Source organism: Eptatretus burgeri, chromosome 6, assembly GCF_056783735.1.
Source record: "Eptatretus burgeri isolate ZD-2024b chromosome 6, Ebu_testis_v1, whole genome shotgun sequence".
NCBI lineage: Eukaryota > Metazoa > Chordata > Myxini > Myxiniformes > Myxinidae > Eptatretus > Eptatretus burgeri.
In genome coordinates this window covers 78,342,388-78,357,378 of record NC_140966.1, presented here as the reverse complement: position 1 = coordinate 78,357,378, position 14,991 = coordinate 78,342,388, and the positions used below count along the sequence as shown (strand labels likewise).

The window sequence follows — 14,991 nt, the reverse complement described above, 5'->3', positions numbered from 1 at the left end:
ATGCTTCTGTTTTTCACTCACCATTTAAAAATTCACCTTTTTTATAGATCTGGAGAGAAAATAGTAAATCTATATATTTATAGTATCATCTATGTATCACTAAAAATACTAAAACTCTATGTATGTAGTATCACTAAAAAGTTTTAGTATCACTAAAACTCTCATCTTGTATGTATGTATGTTCCCAAAATGGTACATGATAGCGCAAAATTTTTAGGGCCACCTTACTCACCATTTGCCTGAGGTGTGCAGTATCAAGTTTCGTTCAAATCGGGCAACGAAAATTTAAAAAAAAAAATCAATTCCCGATTTAGTCAAGTACTCTTCCCGAGAATTTGATCAATGCAAACAACCTCAGCGGTATAGTTCGCTGGAGCTATCTTTCTTTTTTTCTTGAAATGATTTATTTAAAAATCTCAAACATTTAGTCTAGACAAAGAACGATTTATTTTTAAGCATAAAATAAACATCACCATTTTGATCTAATACTACCGTGTTCATTTATAAATAAAATTGTGTTTAGAAGATTACGCACAATAATTTCTTCGACTTTCTTTTCTCCATTTTGTTTTTTCATATTGACGCGCAATATCAAGTTTCATTTAAATCGGGCAACGAAAAAAATGAAATCACGATTCACTGAAGTACTCTTCGGGATTATTTGATCAATGCAAACAACCTCAGGGGTATAGTTCGCTGGAGCTATCTTTTTTGTCTTTCTTGAAATGATTTTTTTCATCAACCACTGTCACAACGGGAACCCAACGGGTTCACGGGTCATCTCGTAAACTTTTAAAAAGGAGGCGGCCGTCAAAAACGAAGCATGTGGAGAAGAGAAACGAAAAATTTATTTTACTTGGCCTAATCACTTTAATCTGACTTGCAGTTAATGTGACTCACTTTACTTTGCAGTAATGGTGAAACGCTCTGAGTACTCACTTTGATTCTATCGGCATTTGCACAAATCTGGAGTGGCCACACAAGTGATCTGTCAGTTTGAGAATGTAATTTTCAAAATTACATATGAATGCTAAATGAGGCCTATTGGTTCATGGGCTAGAGCAGATGTCAGTACCACCTGGGGTGACAAAGCCTCAGTGGGTTTTTGGAAAGGTCTATGGCTTGGGACCATATTTTGATGTGATGACTATTGTACAATAGCAGCTTATAAGAGTTTTGGGGCAAAAATCAGATTTTTTGAATTCCGATTAAAAAAAAAACTGTTTTCATTGATAAAATTATTTGAGGATGTTATATGGCTTTAATTAACTATCTGCAATTTTTCTGAATGAATTCCATGCATTTTGACATATGGTTGCCATGGAAACGGGCATTTTGTGTTAAAAACTGCATTAAAATTTTTTTTTTAAACAATTTGAAATAACTCAAAGAATCGAATTATTGAATGACTGGGTATGGTAGTTCAGAGGACACCAAATACTGGAAATACATCACAATCATTCGAACACGTGGATTTGATGTGAAAAGGCCATTTTGAAGTAAATCAGGTCTTGATTGAAAACCATTTTCTAAAATTAAAAATATCAATGGTCGTACAAAAACAACGAAATATCAAAAACAATAAAATGGAAGTACAAATATGATTGATAATGGAACAATACATTCTTGTAAAGAAATTAAATGTGTCTGTACCAATGTTTCGACTGGAACTAAGGTAAATAAAGTCCTCCTTTTTTGATACGCAATCTTTCCGATAATTCACGGACTGGTGTGTGTGTGTGTGTGTGTGTGTTTGTTTGTCGCATTGAGCTCCTGCAGTTGTCGGCCGATTCCATCCAGGCTTGCTTCAGAGGATCAGCATGTCCTCAATTAATGTATAGGGGTGTTTTTTAATCTCTGCCGGTGGTCTTGGGGTGGGAGGCAAATTCTCTATGTAAATGTGTGTCATGTGGTGTCATCTACAGGTGGGGGAGAGTATTACAAGCCCCACCATTTACAGTGCAATAATCCTGTCTCTGCATTTTCCAGTGCAGTGAGGTGTTTTGAATTATAAGCAGTAGGAACGTTTTTCCTTCATGCATGTCACCTGGGTTTTGGGATTTTTTGCCTATACAGAGCTGTCGGTTGCCTATACACCACCCAAATATAGGTATGCGTCAGAAAAACGTGTTGGATGCTTGGAACAAGATCGCCCAGAGGGCAGGTACTCTGCTAGTTTGTATAATTGCTACACATAGAGATAGAGGACACGTACATAGTAGGTTGTCAGTCAAGACGTACACTCAAAATATCAAACAAACATTGTGGTATTTAATTGATCAGGTTGAGAAGAAGTTTAGTTGGTGGAATGACATTTTGGACGGTTTGAGATCCTAACTTCCACATACAAAGAGCTGTCTGTCTGCTCCGTCATCGAGTATAAAACACATTGTCCCAGTGGATTGAGAATTTGGATCAGCTCAGCATTCCCTGTGAGGCACTTCACTTCAAGAGGCAGTGAGATGTTTTGGTGTATGCCGTCTTACATCCAAGACTGCATCAATTATATATTGACCTATCGAGGTTATCTGCCTTTCAACACTAATGATCTAGTTTGATACCTCTTCATGCCCTGTAATGATTACCTGCAGGAAGTGTTTAACTACAGCTGGTAGGTTTGCTGATTCCACATTGAGTTGTGATGGTTGAGGAGGCCATTCCTCCATCACATCTGGATCTCTGATGTCAGTATGCTTACGAAGAGCAGCTTTTATCACCATTGACATTGGATCAGTTTCAGATGAACAGATTGCCTTTAACTTCCTCTTCTGCTCCATATTGTCACAGACCAGTTGATCCCTTGGCAGATGATCATGGTGTACCAACAGTTTGCCACTGCTATTCTGAAGAACATGAAGTGATTCCCCAAACTCACACTCCAACATACGACGAATGCGATTTTTGAATGAGTTTTTAACCTCGTGAATGCTGTACATGTTCAGTGAAGAAATAAGGCGTGATGTGAGATCGATCATGTGCTTCACTTCAGGCAACGAAAAGAGTTCATTCCTTATGCACATAAATAAGTCTCTGCATGAGTTGTTCTCTGCTGCCTGATGGATAGCGTCATTGTCATACTACTACCTTCCATGCCATCACAACTGTTTGATGCAGACTCCTCTTTCGTGTATACATGGTAGTATGACCTATGGTAATGGCCTTCAGCTGCCACAAGGTCCCTGTTTATAATAGCAAGCATCTGCTGGTCCATCTTCCTTACTACAGCTTGTCTGACTGTGGCATTAGCGCATCACTGAGTGCATATTGAACCAGACGTTCCTTAGAGTTCTGTCCCTTAAGGTATTTGTTAACCTTTTGGCAAAAGATACACTTCACCTTATACACTCTCGATGAACTCGTCTCTTGCCTTGTTGAACCCTGTCGAGAATGTTCATGATCATCAAAGTCCTCTTTGTTGGTCATTGGGCGGTTATTTCATCCAGAAGCTTTTTTATGGGTAGATGTTCTGCGGCATTTACGATGGTATTGCATGGATGGGATTCCCCCCTCCAGCAGGTCCTTTGCGATGTTCAAAATAAAGTCATGATTTTTGATTTCTGCTTCCCTCAACAAACTCTGCCACGAATCTAGGTTTTGTGGTGATACCAATTTAGAATCGTTCTCAGTGCAGTGGATCAAGCAGTCCGTACGCGGCTGCTTTGGCAGCAGTTGACTACCTTCACCTTCCATTGTCAACCAACAAGCGTTATCCTGAAAAATGCAACAGTAAACAGAAGTTCATCAATCAGAAGAGTTTATCAGTCTACATACTAGGTAATGTTTTTGCTCTCTGGTGTATTGATTGTCATGTTTTTCTAGTGTTTGGTGTCCTATGAACTGCCATACCCAGTCATTCAATAATTCAATTCTTTGAGTTATTTCAAATCGTTTTAAAAATGATTTTAAAAATGCAATATTTGACCCAAAATCGCCGTTTCCATGGCAACCTTGGGTCAAAATCGAAGGAATTCAGTCATAAAAATTGCAGATAGTTGAATAAAACCTTATCCCATCCTAAAATATATTTTGTCGATGAAATACAAGTTTTTTTTTTTTAAATTGGAATTCAAAATACGTGGTTTTTGCCACAAAACTCTGATAAAGCTGCCATTGTGCAACGGTCATCACATCAAAATGTGTTCCATAGCTATAGACCATTCCACAAAGCCCACTGAGTCTTTGCCATCCCAGGTGGTACCGACTCGTCAAATTTTCGCACTTTGCCCATGGACGATATTGCGTATGTTGTGCTGTGTGTGTTTTTACATTTTTGGGGGGTTCCGCTCGCCGGGCACTTTTGACCTGCCAATGCAAGCATGAAATCTGTGATTCAAATCGTTTTTTAATCATAATTTTCAGCATCTAGATTCTAGATGAAAGAGTAGAGATTTCAAGATGGTTAACCATAATTGTTCTGTTCCTGAATGAAAATCGCTCAGAAATATAGGAATACGAGAAATATCTGGGTTATCGGTGGCGGTGGCCATGGTTATATCAACACACACATACATACACACACACACACACACACACACACACACACACACACACACACACACACACACACACACACACACACACACACACACACACACACACACACACACACACACACACACACACACGGATGCTTCTACTTTCACTAATAATTGCAAAAATCTTGTATAATTTCTCTTGTGGCCCTGGAATCAAACAAAAATATCGTTGCAGTTTTGCGAAACCGGCGCTCTCCCGAGGCAATAGCACGCAACATATAGTGGTTCCAAGACAGTTGTTTCATTAGTATTCACTTTGTATACCCCTTTGTTTATGGGTCATATGATCTGCGTGGGCTTCTTGGCAGGTCTTTATTCACATCTTCATTTACTTTGCTAAACCCAGGAGTCTTTCCTTCACACATGCATGCATAGCAACAGGAAGCTCATTTGCATACACGTACAATTATCCAATGGACACTTTACTTCAACCTTCTTCAAACTCGGACCACAACGCTACAGCATTTCTCCAACCACCACACCGCCTTCCTAAAAATCCCCACATCATTGGACCACAGCTCAAACACTTCTACACTCACCATCGACTCCACTATCTCAACGACCACCATCACGAACTCGCCGCACTACAATCGCAATGCCACACCTTCGCTGCTGTCGCTCAACCACAACTATCATTAAAGACCACCACCACCTTTTTGGCGCAGCAGGGACGACGATACATGCTCATGGACGTGGTGTGCGATCGAATACTTCGCCCCATGTTATTCTCAGAGCTCCATTGCATGGCGAGGTGCAGAGCAACTGAAGCCATTTCTGGTGCCAAACCCTCGCCTGGGTGGGACCAAGGCCATGTAGGTGTCCTAATACCAATGGGGTCGTTTCATTGAGTTCTGAGTCGTTTCATGCTGGAACCTTATTTGGCAGGCATGAAATACGTTCAGAACGTTCCAATGAACTTTGTTACTCGGGGGTTTCTGCGCATGCAGAAATAATACTCTGGGGTGCATTTACATCATTTTGGGAGTGCCGTATTGGTTCATTATCACTTAACAACAAATGAGCTAGCTCATGGCATTGGGATGTTTCATGGGAGGGGAGGACTTTGTCTGCTGTTGCTTCCCAGTACAATGCTAACCGTAATGCCATTGATTTTTATAACACGGAAAAGGTATTGTCAGACTGAACGGTTCACGGATAGATCATTCAGATCACCCAGGGGTTACAGCCATTCGTGAGGATCGTTTTCTTGTTACCATTGCCAAAAGTAACTACTTTTCAAAATCTTGATCTTTCCAGAATGACCTGCAGAGGGCAATCAACCATCAAATTTAAACACCTATTGTGTTTAATAGGTGTTTAGCAGCTCATGCAATGGATGTGTTGGAATATCACAATTTGAGGGTGAACCTTTGACGTCATGCTATTTTCACCAACACCTGAACATTATGCATAGATTTCAACGATGGCTGTGCTGGCATCTGGGGATGAGGTGGGAAGTGATTTGTGAATTGTGCCTTTAATCAGCATGACCAATATGGTAGGAGAAGGTTGATGATATTGGCATTCAAGTTCACTGAAGAACAGATGTCATCATTCGAAGGTGTGCTCTGACTGAGCAAAATGATCTGATACCATAGTCATCCCTCTGGCCGAATCACAAGACGCCAACTTAAGTTTTCTGTTTGTCAACACCCGACCACACTGTGCACATGTTGTTGATGCTGAACTTCACAACTACATCACTTGCATGGACTGGACTTCACAATCTCCAGACCAAAATCTGAACATGCTTTGGCCATCTCAGAGAAGAGTGTTTATGGTAACCTAGTCTGCCCACAGTCTCCTGATCACTGGAAGTGGCGCAACATCCCACAGCCAAATTGAGATAGTCTGATGTGATCGATGACATGACACATGCAAGCTTGGTGGTCAGACTTGTTATGAAAGCCATTTATGGTAAAGTGAACTTTTCTGTGATCATTTGTGGACTCGCATCTTTGCCAATTCAAATGCTTTTTCCAGACAGCCACTTTGTTTTAGCAGAACAACTTCACTTTGGCTTCTACTGATGTTTGTTTATGGAGTGTACAAATCAATGTTCCACATTTTTTACAATAAAAGCCTCGAAATTGTCCCTTGTCTGTCTTGCGCTATTATGAGTACCTCGTTCCTGAATTTTTGGAACGCATCTCATACCTGCATTGCAGATAGCTGCTGCCCTCAAGTAACCACAACAATTAGTGTAATATAAGAAGCCACCGGTTGATCCGTGCCCACATAGTAAAAGTAACGCCAAACATATATTTTGTTGCCATCTTACAATTATATTTTCTGTTATTTTGAGAATTTCATTTTCCGATCAATGTACTTTCAATGCTACACAAATCAACCATGTTTGCAGTTAGTAACGTTGAAAGATGGGGCAGACTTTTCAAAATATATCGAGACTATGGCATTGGTTGTAACTTTGTAGTTACACAATACGTACAGTTACGTGGACGGCTGGGAGTAGAGACTGGCCTATTTCGTGATATCCGTGTTTCCATCTCTTATAATGGATTCCAAGTAGTTGCACACATCGAAAGTTAGACTGATGGGCCTTGTAGTTTTCTGATCTAAATCTGGATCCATTTTTGAAGATTGGACTAATATTAGCATCATATTAGAGAGACAAACGGATGGCTAGACATGAAGATGTTTCACAAGGGAACACCAATTAAGTCAGCTGATTCGATGATGATTTCCACTGGTGTCTCATCAGGTCCATGAGCTTTCCGGGGTTTGACTTTCAAAAGTTTTATCTGCACACTTTTTGGTGATATGTCAGTATCTCTTAAAGATCCAGTGCAACAGAGTTTCATGATTGGTTTCTCTAAACATGTACAGTGCCTTCAGAAAGTTTTCACAATGGACTTCACAACCCCTCGACTTTTGTTACATTTTGTTGTGTTACAGCCTGAATTTAAAATGGATTAAAGTAAAAAAAATTGTCACCAATCCACACAATATACCCCCCTTTTTTGCAGAACGTACTAACGAACTGCAGGAAAAGGGAAACCATGGAAGATGAGAGATTTAATGAGAATATTTAATAATGAAGGATTACATGCACATTTCCACCATCCTTACAAAGTTCAGCATGGATTCTGCAGATCCCAGGAGTTTTACCCCTTCCAACTGGTTCACTGCAGCCTGTGTTTCCACAAACTAAGGTGGTTCACAGTTTATTGGAGTGTCAGCAATAGGGATAGTTACACCCATGACGTCCAACTCTACAGCTGGTTTATCAGCCTGGTACAGCTGTTCAAATAACCGGCCCAGTGGGCCTTCACGTCAGACTCTTCTGTCAAGAGCCCACCACCCTCCGCTCTAACTGCAGTACACCGAGGGATGGGCTTTGAGGAATGCAATGTGTGAATTCCCCTGTAAGTAGGAGGAGAATCACTTGACCACAGGTGATGCTCTACCCCTCACAGATTCCTCGCACATCGGCCTCCTTGTCCTCCATCAGTGAACGTACAGTTTTATGCTTCAACTCCCTGAACAGCTCAGTTCTGCCATTCAGCCTGGTCCTGCGATTCTGGTCAATGGTATCCAGTGTCACTTAGGAGACAATGTTCTTCTTTGCCTGACGGTGGATTCCAAGGCATCCACTGGCAACATCAAGGATTGTAGTCTTGAAGGCACTCCCTAACTTTTGTGGATTCCACAAAACACCCACCCCCCCCTCCCCACAATCCCCACTCAGCCTGTTTGCAAACTCCTCAACTACCCTCCTATCCTTGAGCTTGCCAACATCCAGCCTAACCTGGGATGGTACCATTCTCCTGGATTTAAGCTGCAACTTCAGAGTTTCTACAAAAGCCTGTGGTCAGTATTGAGGAACGGAGCACTCTGGTCGACCCTGCATTTCTGAATCATCCTCCAGCACCCATCAACGAGCACATGGTCAATCTCTTTTGCCACACCACCAGCGTTGGAATACCAAGTCCAGCGATGAGCCTGTGGGTGCTGAAACCATGAGCCAACCATCTTAAGTCCATGACTTCTTGCAAAGTCAAGGAACTTGGTGCTATTCTAGTTCATAGTTCCAGACCCATAGGGACCAACACCTGTCTCATAACCATCCTGGTCAGTGCCAATCGATGCATTGAAATTCTCCAAGACTGGAAGAGTATCTCGCCTGGGTCAGACTCAATGCAGAGTATCTCACTACAACACAGACTCGAGTGTGGTATAGAATGCGTCCTTCATGGTGAGATCACTTGCCTCTGTCGGAGCATATATAGAGACCAGGGAAATGACACCCAAGGAGTGACAAATCCTCAGTCTCATTATAGGCTCGTTGACCGGTGTTACCTCTGTTATCCTGGGAGTCACCTTATTGGACACAGCTAGAGCAACCCCTTGGGTATGGTAACCATCAGAGTAACCAAACCGGTAGTAGGTATGACCACCCGCCACGATCTCACCACTATACTGTGTCCGAATCTCAGAGTGTGTTGCAATACCGATGTCCAAACACTGGAGCTCACATGATAGCATTGACAGTTGATCATCATCTCTGAGGGATAAGACATTACAGGCACCCACCCAAAGGGACTGCCTCAGGTTAACCCGAGGAGACCTCCGTCTGGTGGATGACACCTCAGCACCACCCCGACACACACCACCGCAATCCGACCCAGGAAGGTTACCCCATGCTTTTCCTCCTATCAAAGAATGGCTATCCCAAAGGCTTTGCCCCAATCCTGTCATCCGATGAGCTATCCTGCGAACATTTTTTTTATGTACTCTCATGGAATGGATTTTCAGTTTTCTTTGCATTTGTCATGTGTTTTGTGGATTGAAGTATTTTAACATGGCCGGAGTGCAAATCCTGCCACCAACCTCCTAGAAAAACGTACCCAACTGCAGGAGGATGTCCACAGACACAGTTAGGCACCAGATATGGATGTCTGTTGGCTCACAAGGAACTCCTCTACCCTTTGACAGGTTTTCTTTTTAATTACCCGAGTGTGCATATGTCGGCAGTGTACAAAATGGACCCGTCTGATTATTTTTTTTAATTATTATAATTATTATTATTTTTGATGTGCTATAACTTTTTTATTTCAATTTCTAGTTACATGCCCTTTCATGTGTCCCTCAAGTCAAACTTTTACAACATTGCCCTGTTTTTTTTTTATATTCCACTCAGTTTTAACAGGAAAAATTTATTTAAATCTAATAAAAATGCTACCCCTCAACTGCATGGCTCGGGTCCATTGGACTCGTGGTTGCATTTTGCATTGTATCCTACGTGACACATTCCATTCAAGGTCCATCATCTCCAGTGGAAAGTCCGGAGTCATTTGTCATGTATTCAAGTTATTTTGAAAGCTTCTATGTGCTTTCACCATCTTGTTTTCTCATATACTTACTTACCTGAGTTTTTTTTTTCTCAATTTCGTGTTTATTTTTACGATCTTTCAAATGGGATCAGTTATTGGATTTATTTTACAAATACAAGTACAGGGCGGGGCATTTATATCAAAGGGTTTTATTATCCTGATAACTTTTTTGTTTCTAAACCAAATAAAATAAAATTTCCATACAACATACTTCAAGTTTTTAAAATCAATTTTGATTCTTTATTTCTGAAAAATTCTATCAGACAAATGGGCCCCTTTCAAATTCATGCATTCACGACAGCAGATCATCATATTGTTCATTACCATAAGCAATGTCTCTTGATCAAGAGAGCGGATGGTTGCAGTGATGTTTGCCTTCAATTCATCGATCGGTGTTGGATGTTCCTTATAAACTTTGCCCTTCGGAAATCCCCATAGGAAGAAATCAGGTGGAGTTAAATCTGCCAAACCAAAGTGTGCCTCATCTGTCATGATGACCTTGATTGTGAAATTGACATGCTCATTGCTTTTAAAAAAAAATAAAAAAATAAAAATTCTCACTGCATTTAAAGTGCTCCGTCATTAAAAACTTTCAAGAATTTTCTGTAAAACAAAAAACAATAATTAGTTAGGCCAAGACTGCTTCTGGCTAGAAAGATTGCGAATGTGTCAGATATAAATGCCCCACCCTGTATTTATTTTTACTTCATGAAATGGAAGACCAAGAAGGAACCCAAAGCAGTAAAGAGCAAAAAAATGGAGTCATCAGGGGAGGAACCTGGATAGGATTCGGGTTTCAGCTGCTACTCCACTTCCCTCAAACCCATCTAAGCGCAGCCAAGTGAGCCTTACAGAAATATTTCTGCAAGAATTCACTTCTCCTTGGAGAGGCAGATAACAAAAGAGAGTAAAAGATAAAAGAGAAGAAAAAGCAAGAATTAGAATGAATAAAGAGAATTGTAAAAAAAATTTTTAGAAAGAAATGTGAGAGGAACAAAGATGTTGGGAAGAACCCCGACAGAGATTTCAGCAGTTACTCCCCAGGCTCAAACTCAGAGATTTTTTGAATTTATGAATCATATGATTTTAAAATTATTTTCTTACAACGAAATATCACGTGATCTGTAAGATTCCTTTTGAGGGCGTTGTACAAACCTTTTCTGCATCCTCGTTCATCAACATTGTTTTGTGATTTATCATTGGTATTTTTCCATTTTGAAATCATTTACCACCATGTTTCTCCCTTGGATAAAGGTAAGTTTCTTTTTGGTCTCATTATTTCCTAACTTATGATGTTTTACGAGGTTTATCTTTGTGTGCTTTTTCCTGCGTTTGTTAAGCCCTGCAGGCATGACGGCCGATTTTCCTTTCGGGTTGGTGAGTTTATTTTGTATTATTCTCTTTCATTTCATGTTTTCAAGTGTTTGGTTTTACGTTGGTTTATTTATTTTATCAACACAACCTCTAATCAAAATATATTTAGTCATTGCATTGACATTACTTCAGCAAATCAAATGGTTTTGGTTTCCACGTAATGATGGTTGGATGGATGTAGGAAATACATCTCGAAGGTTGATATGATGTCACGTTAGCATATGATATGTCTCAAATGATTGGAATGTTAAAAGCTCGGGACAACAGGCTTATATATGAATTATTTTTCCCCAGTATTCCCCAGTATTTTACTTTGTTTCATTTCCTGGTTTACTGATGAAAAAGCCCACTGACGGAAAGTCAAAAAAAATGGGTGAATCGACATTTTCTGAGCAAAATTATTTTTGAGCAAATACTCCAACACGAGCTGCAAATTTGAATAAAATAAATAAATAAAAATAAAACACATTAAAAATATAAATAAATAAGCATCACTTTTTGGGGTTTTCTTCAAATAACAAGATCAAAAAAAAATTTTTTTGCAAATATTGTCCATTAGCCGAAACATTGTATATAAAAGCATAACAATAAAAATAGAAATAACAATATATTTTGCCAGTTAACTTTGTTTCAGTTCCCGAATCCTTTGGACCAGTGTTATGCAAAGTCATCTAGATTTGTATCCATGAACCCTTGAGTTCATCCCACTGGGCATCCACATCCATACACCCTCCTCACTAGGAAACCTGGTGGGGGAGACGGTTTAGTCACTGACAACCCGATCATGAAACAGGTTGGTACAGGTTTACATGTTACCTGTGGAAAGTCACAGATCTAATCTGGCTTGACCTGACGTATACTGAAATCGTCCCTCGTATGGACATTAAATGCACGTCTAGTTTGCCGACATTAGTTGGCAGACATTAAAGATCCCATGGTGTCCTTCGCGAAGTGGAAGTGAGCTATTGTTGGCATCCTGAACAAATTACAAATTCCTGCCCTGACCTACAGGGGGCACTGCATCGATGGCACAGCCATTACCCCCAGCAATGATGCAAAGCAGCTTCCACATGCTGCACACAAAATTAATGATGTAAAAAAACAAAACAAAACAAAAACTTACTGTCCAGTGACTTGAGCTTCTAATTATGATATTGATCGGTTATTGTTTCCATTTGCGTGTTTGTAACACAGGAGTTCTTTCTATATTCTGAACTTAGAACTCTGGGATAAAGACCGAGTGTTTGCTTTTGCTTGCCATTGTTAGACTTGTTTGGTTGTATTGGGCCATGTCTCCAGCGAGTTCTCACCATGCCTGTTCAGTGCTGGCAGGGTTTCTACTCGCATAGATTGTGCAAGAACCAGGAAGATACTTCTAAAAACAACCGCATAAGTCCCATAACCACCTGAGCCTCATTCACCTGATTACCCCTCATGAGCATTCCACTTTCTGGTATTTAGCTCTTGCACAAATACTTGTTGCCTTTATCCTGTTCTTCTATTCGTGCTTTCCCAAGTTCGATTGAAAGGTTTACATGGTACCTGCAGCAAGTCATAAATGTAATCTGGCCTGACTTGACAACAATGACATCTTTAAGTTAAATTTGGAACATTATTTTTTATTATTTTGGATATTATCCATCCATCCATCCATCCATCCATTGGGACTATACTCGGTGCCGAGTGTTGATGTTGCCGAAGCAGACTCCTTGGCTATTGGACACAATCCTGGACAGATCGACACTTCGACACAGTAAAGCAGCATGCTGGCACTCATTTTGCCGACCTCGGAAGGATGACAGGAAGAGTCAACCCCACCTGGTTTTATTTCAACAGCCGAGTGGGGTTTGAACTCAGGATCCTTGGATCCCAAGCCCAACACCCGAACCATTAAGCCAACACCAGGCATGGGATATTATGCCCTAATGCAATGTCTGAAAACTCATGCCATGAGTTACACGTTTTCTCAGATGCATCGACTGAGGCAATTGGTGTTTGCATTTAATTACAGCTTGTTAATGGCAATGGTGAAGTCTTTGTAAGTTTTGTTGCAGGTAAAGCAAGGCTGGCACTGCCACAGCCAACAGGTATTCTGCATTTAGAACTCTGTGCCGCTGTTCTGGTTGTCAAATTGGTCGATGTTATCACTGACGAGCTCGACATAGAACTCGACTCCATCACTTTCTACACAGACAGTCGTGTGGTGCTCGGATGTGTAAACAACAAATCTCGGCGGTTCTATGTGTTTGTGACTAACCGTATTCAAAGGATCCATAAAAGTACATCACCTTCTCAATGGAATTACTTGGCAACCGACATCAACCCGGCACACCTGGCCACTCGCTCCGTAAAAGCCTATGACCTGATGGAGTCAGAATGGCTGTCTGGGCCAAGATTTCTGTGGGATTCTGAACTACCCATTAAACCCACCGTTTAAACGTTTACATCCTCAGCGACGTTTATACAAAATGTTATGCTGTCATGATTACTAATGTCAAAATGGTCATACATTTCAAAACCCTTTACCATTGACTGTTCTGATGTTCAGATGAGGTCAATAATAGTTCCACTGGTGCAAGTAAGACCTTCTACAATCTACATGCTAATAGATGAAACTATATTCTTTCTTCTATCAGCATGTCGAATCCATAGCTAATATTCATAGCTAATAGCTAATTCACAGCTTTATAGCTAATAAGTTCATTCATTCATAGCTAATAAGTTAGCCCTTCTAACTAACTTGCCTTGTTCATATTAAGTGCCTTCAGTTCGATTATAAGAGGCTATATTTTGCGTTATTGGTGTGGTATAGGCCTATCTTTTCAGACTGGACTACTTCAATATCATTTAATTTCAAGCCATCATTAAATATTCAACATACTTTTTACCCATGTCTCAATGAAGTCACTTCTCACTCTTCCTAACTACATAACATCATCACTTTCGTTGGCTTTAGGGACATTTCTGAAAATGACATTGATTTTACTTTTATCCGTATTAATGACTTCCTGGATTTCATCCCGTCTACAAATATAAAGAGGAGTTCCGTTACAAGAAACTTCAACTGAGGAGAAGGCCGTTAGGCCCATCAAGCCTGCCCAATGGTTGCCAAAATATCGTTGTTTGTCTGTGCTCTATCTTTTTTTTTTTAAAGGCTAAGCATCAAGTGAGGAAGCAACACGTACCATTTTGTCTTTAGTGTGCCTCGGCCAGGGTCAGGTTTAAACTGCTGACCTCCGAGAACGATTATGCCCCCAAGTCTATACATCGCTCTCTATGCAGGTGATTTTCATTTTGATTTCATTATCTTCCTCTACCAGAGTATTGTGACTCACTTGAAATTCTCACTCACTCACTTGAATTGACAAATTTTGAAGTTCTATCAGCATGCTTATTACATACTTGACAGAATTATTTACCACCGTGTTTCTCTACAGCCACCATTATAATTTTTCACTGCTCGTTGCCTCCAGCAAACAATGGACTGATGAGTTCCCCTTACTTAGAAATTCATAGAACCCTGCAGGAATATCTTGGCATGACACGTGAAACCAGCCTGCCTGTACATAGCTCACAAAATAAGCCCTCTCATTCTCCAGTACATGTTTGTTACATGAATCACATCCCATTATCTGGCTGGTCAGTCACGCTGCTTTGAGACTAGAGAGCCTTCCCGAATGGACAATATCAGCTGTCTTATTATTGCGCCTGTTACCTTTTTCAGATTT

At 40.4% G+C, this 14,991-nt stretch overlaps 1 long non-coding RNA gene across 1 annotated transcript in view; it reads right to left on the bottom strand.

Annotated features, from left to right (window-relative positions):
- The window catches only part of LOC147025132 (uncharacterized), a 28,299-nt gene that overhangs the window by 6,236 nt on the left and 7,072 nt on the right, over positions 1 to 14,991 (bottom strand). The window lies entirely within an intron of this gene.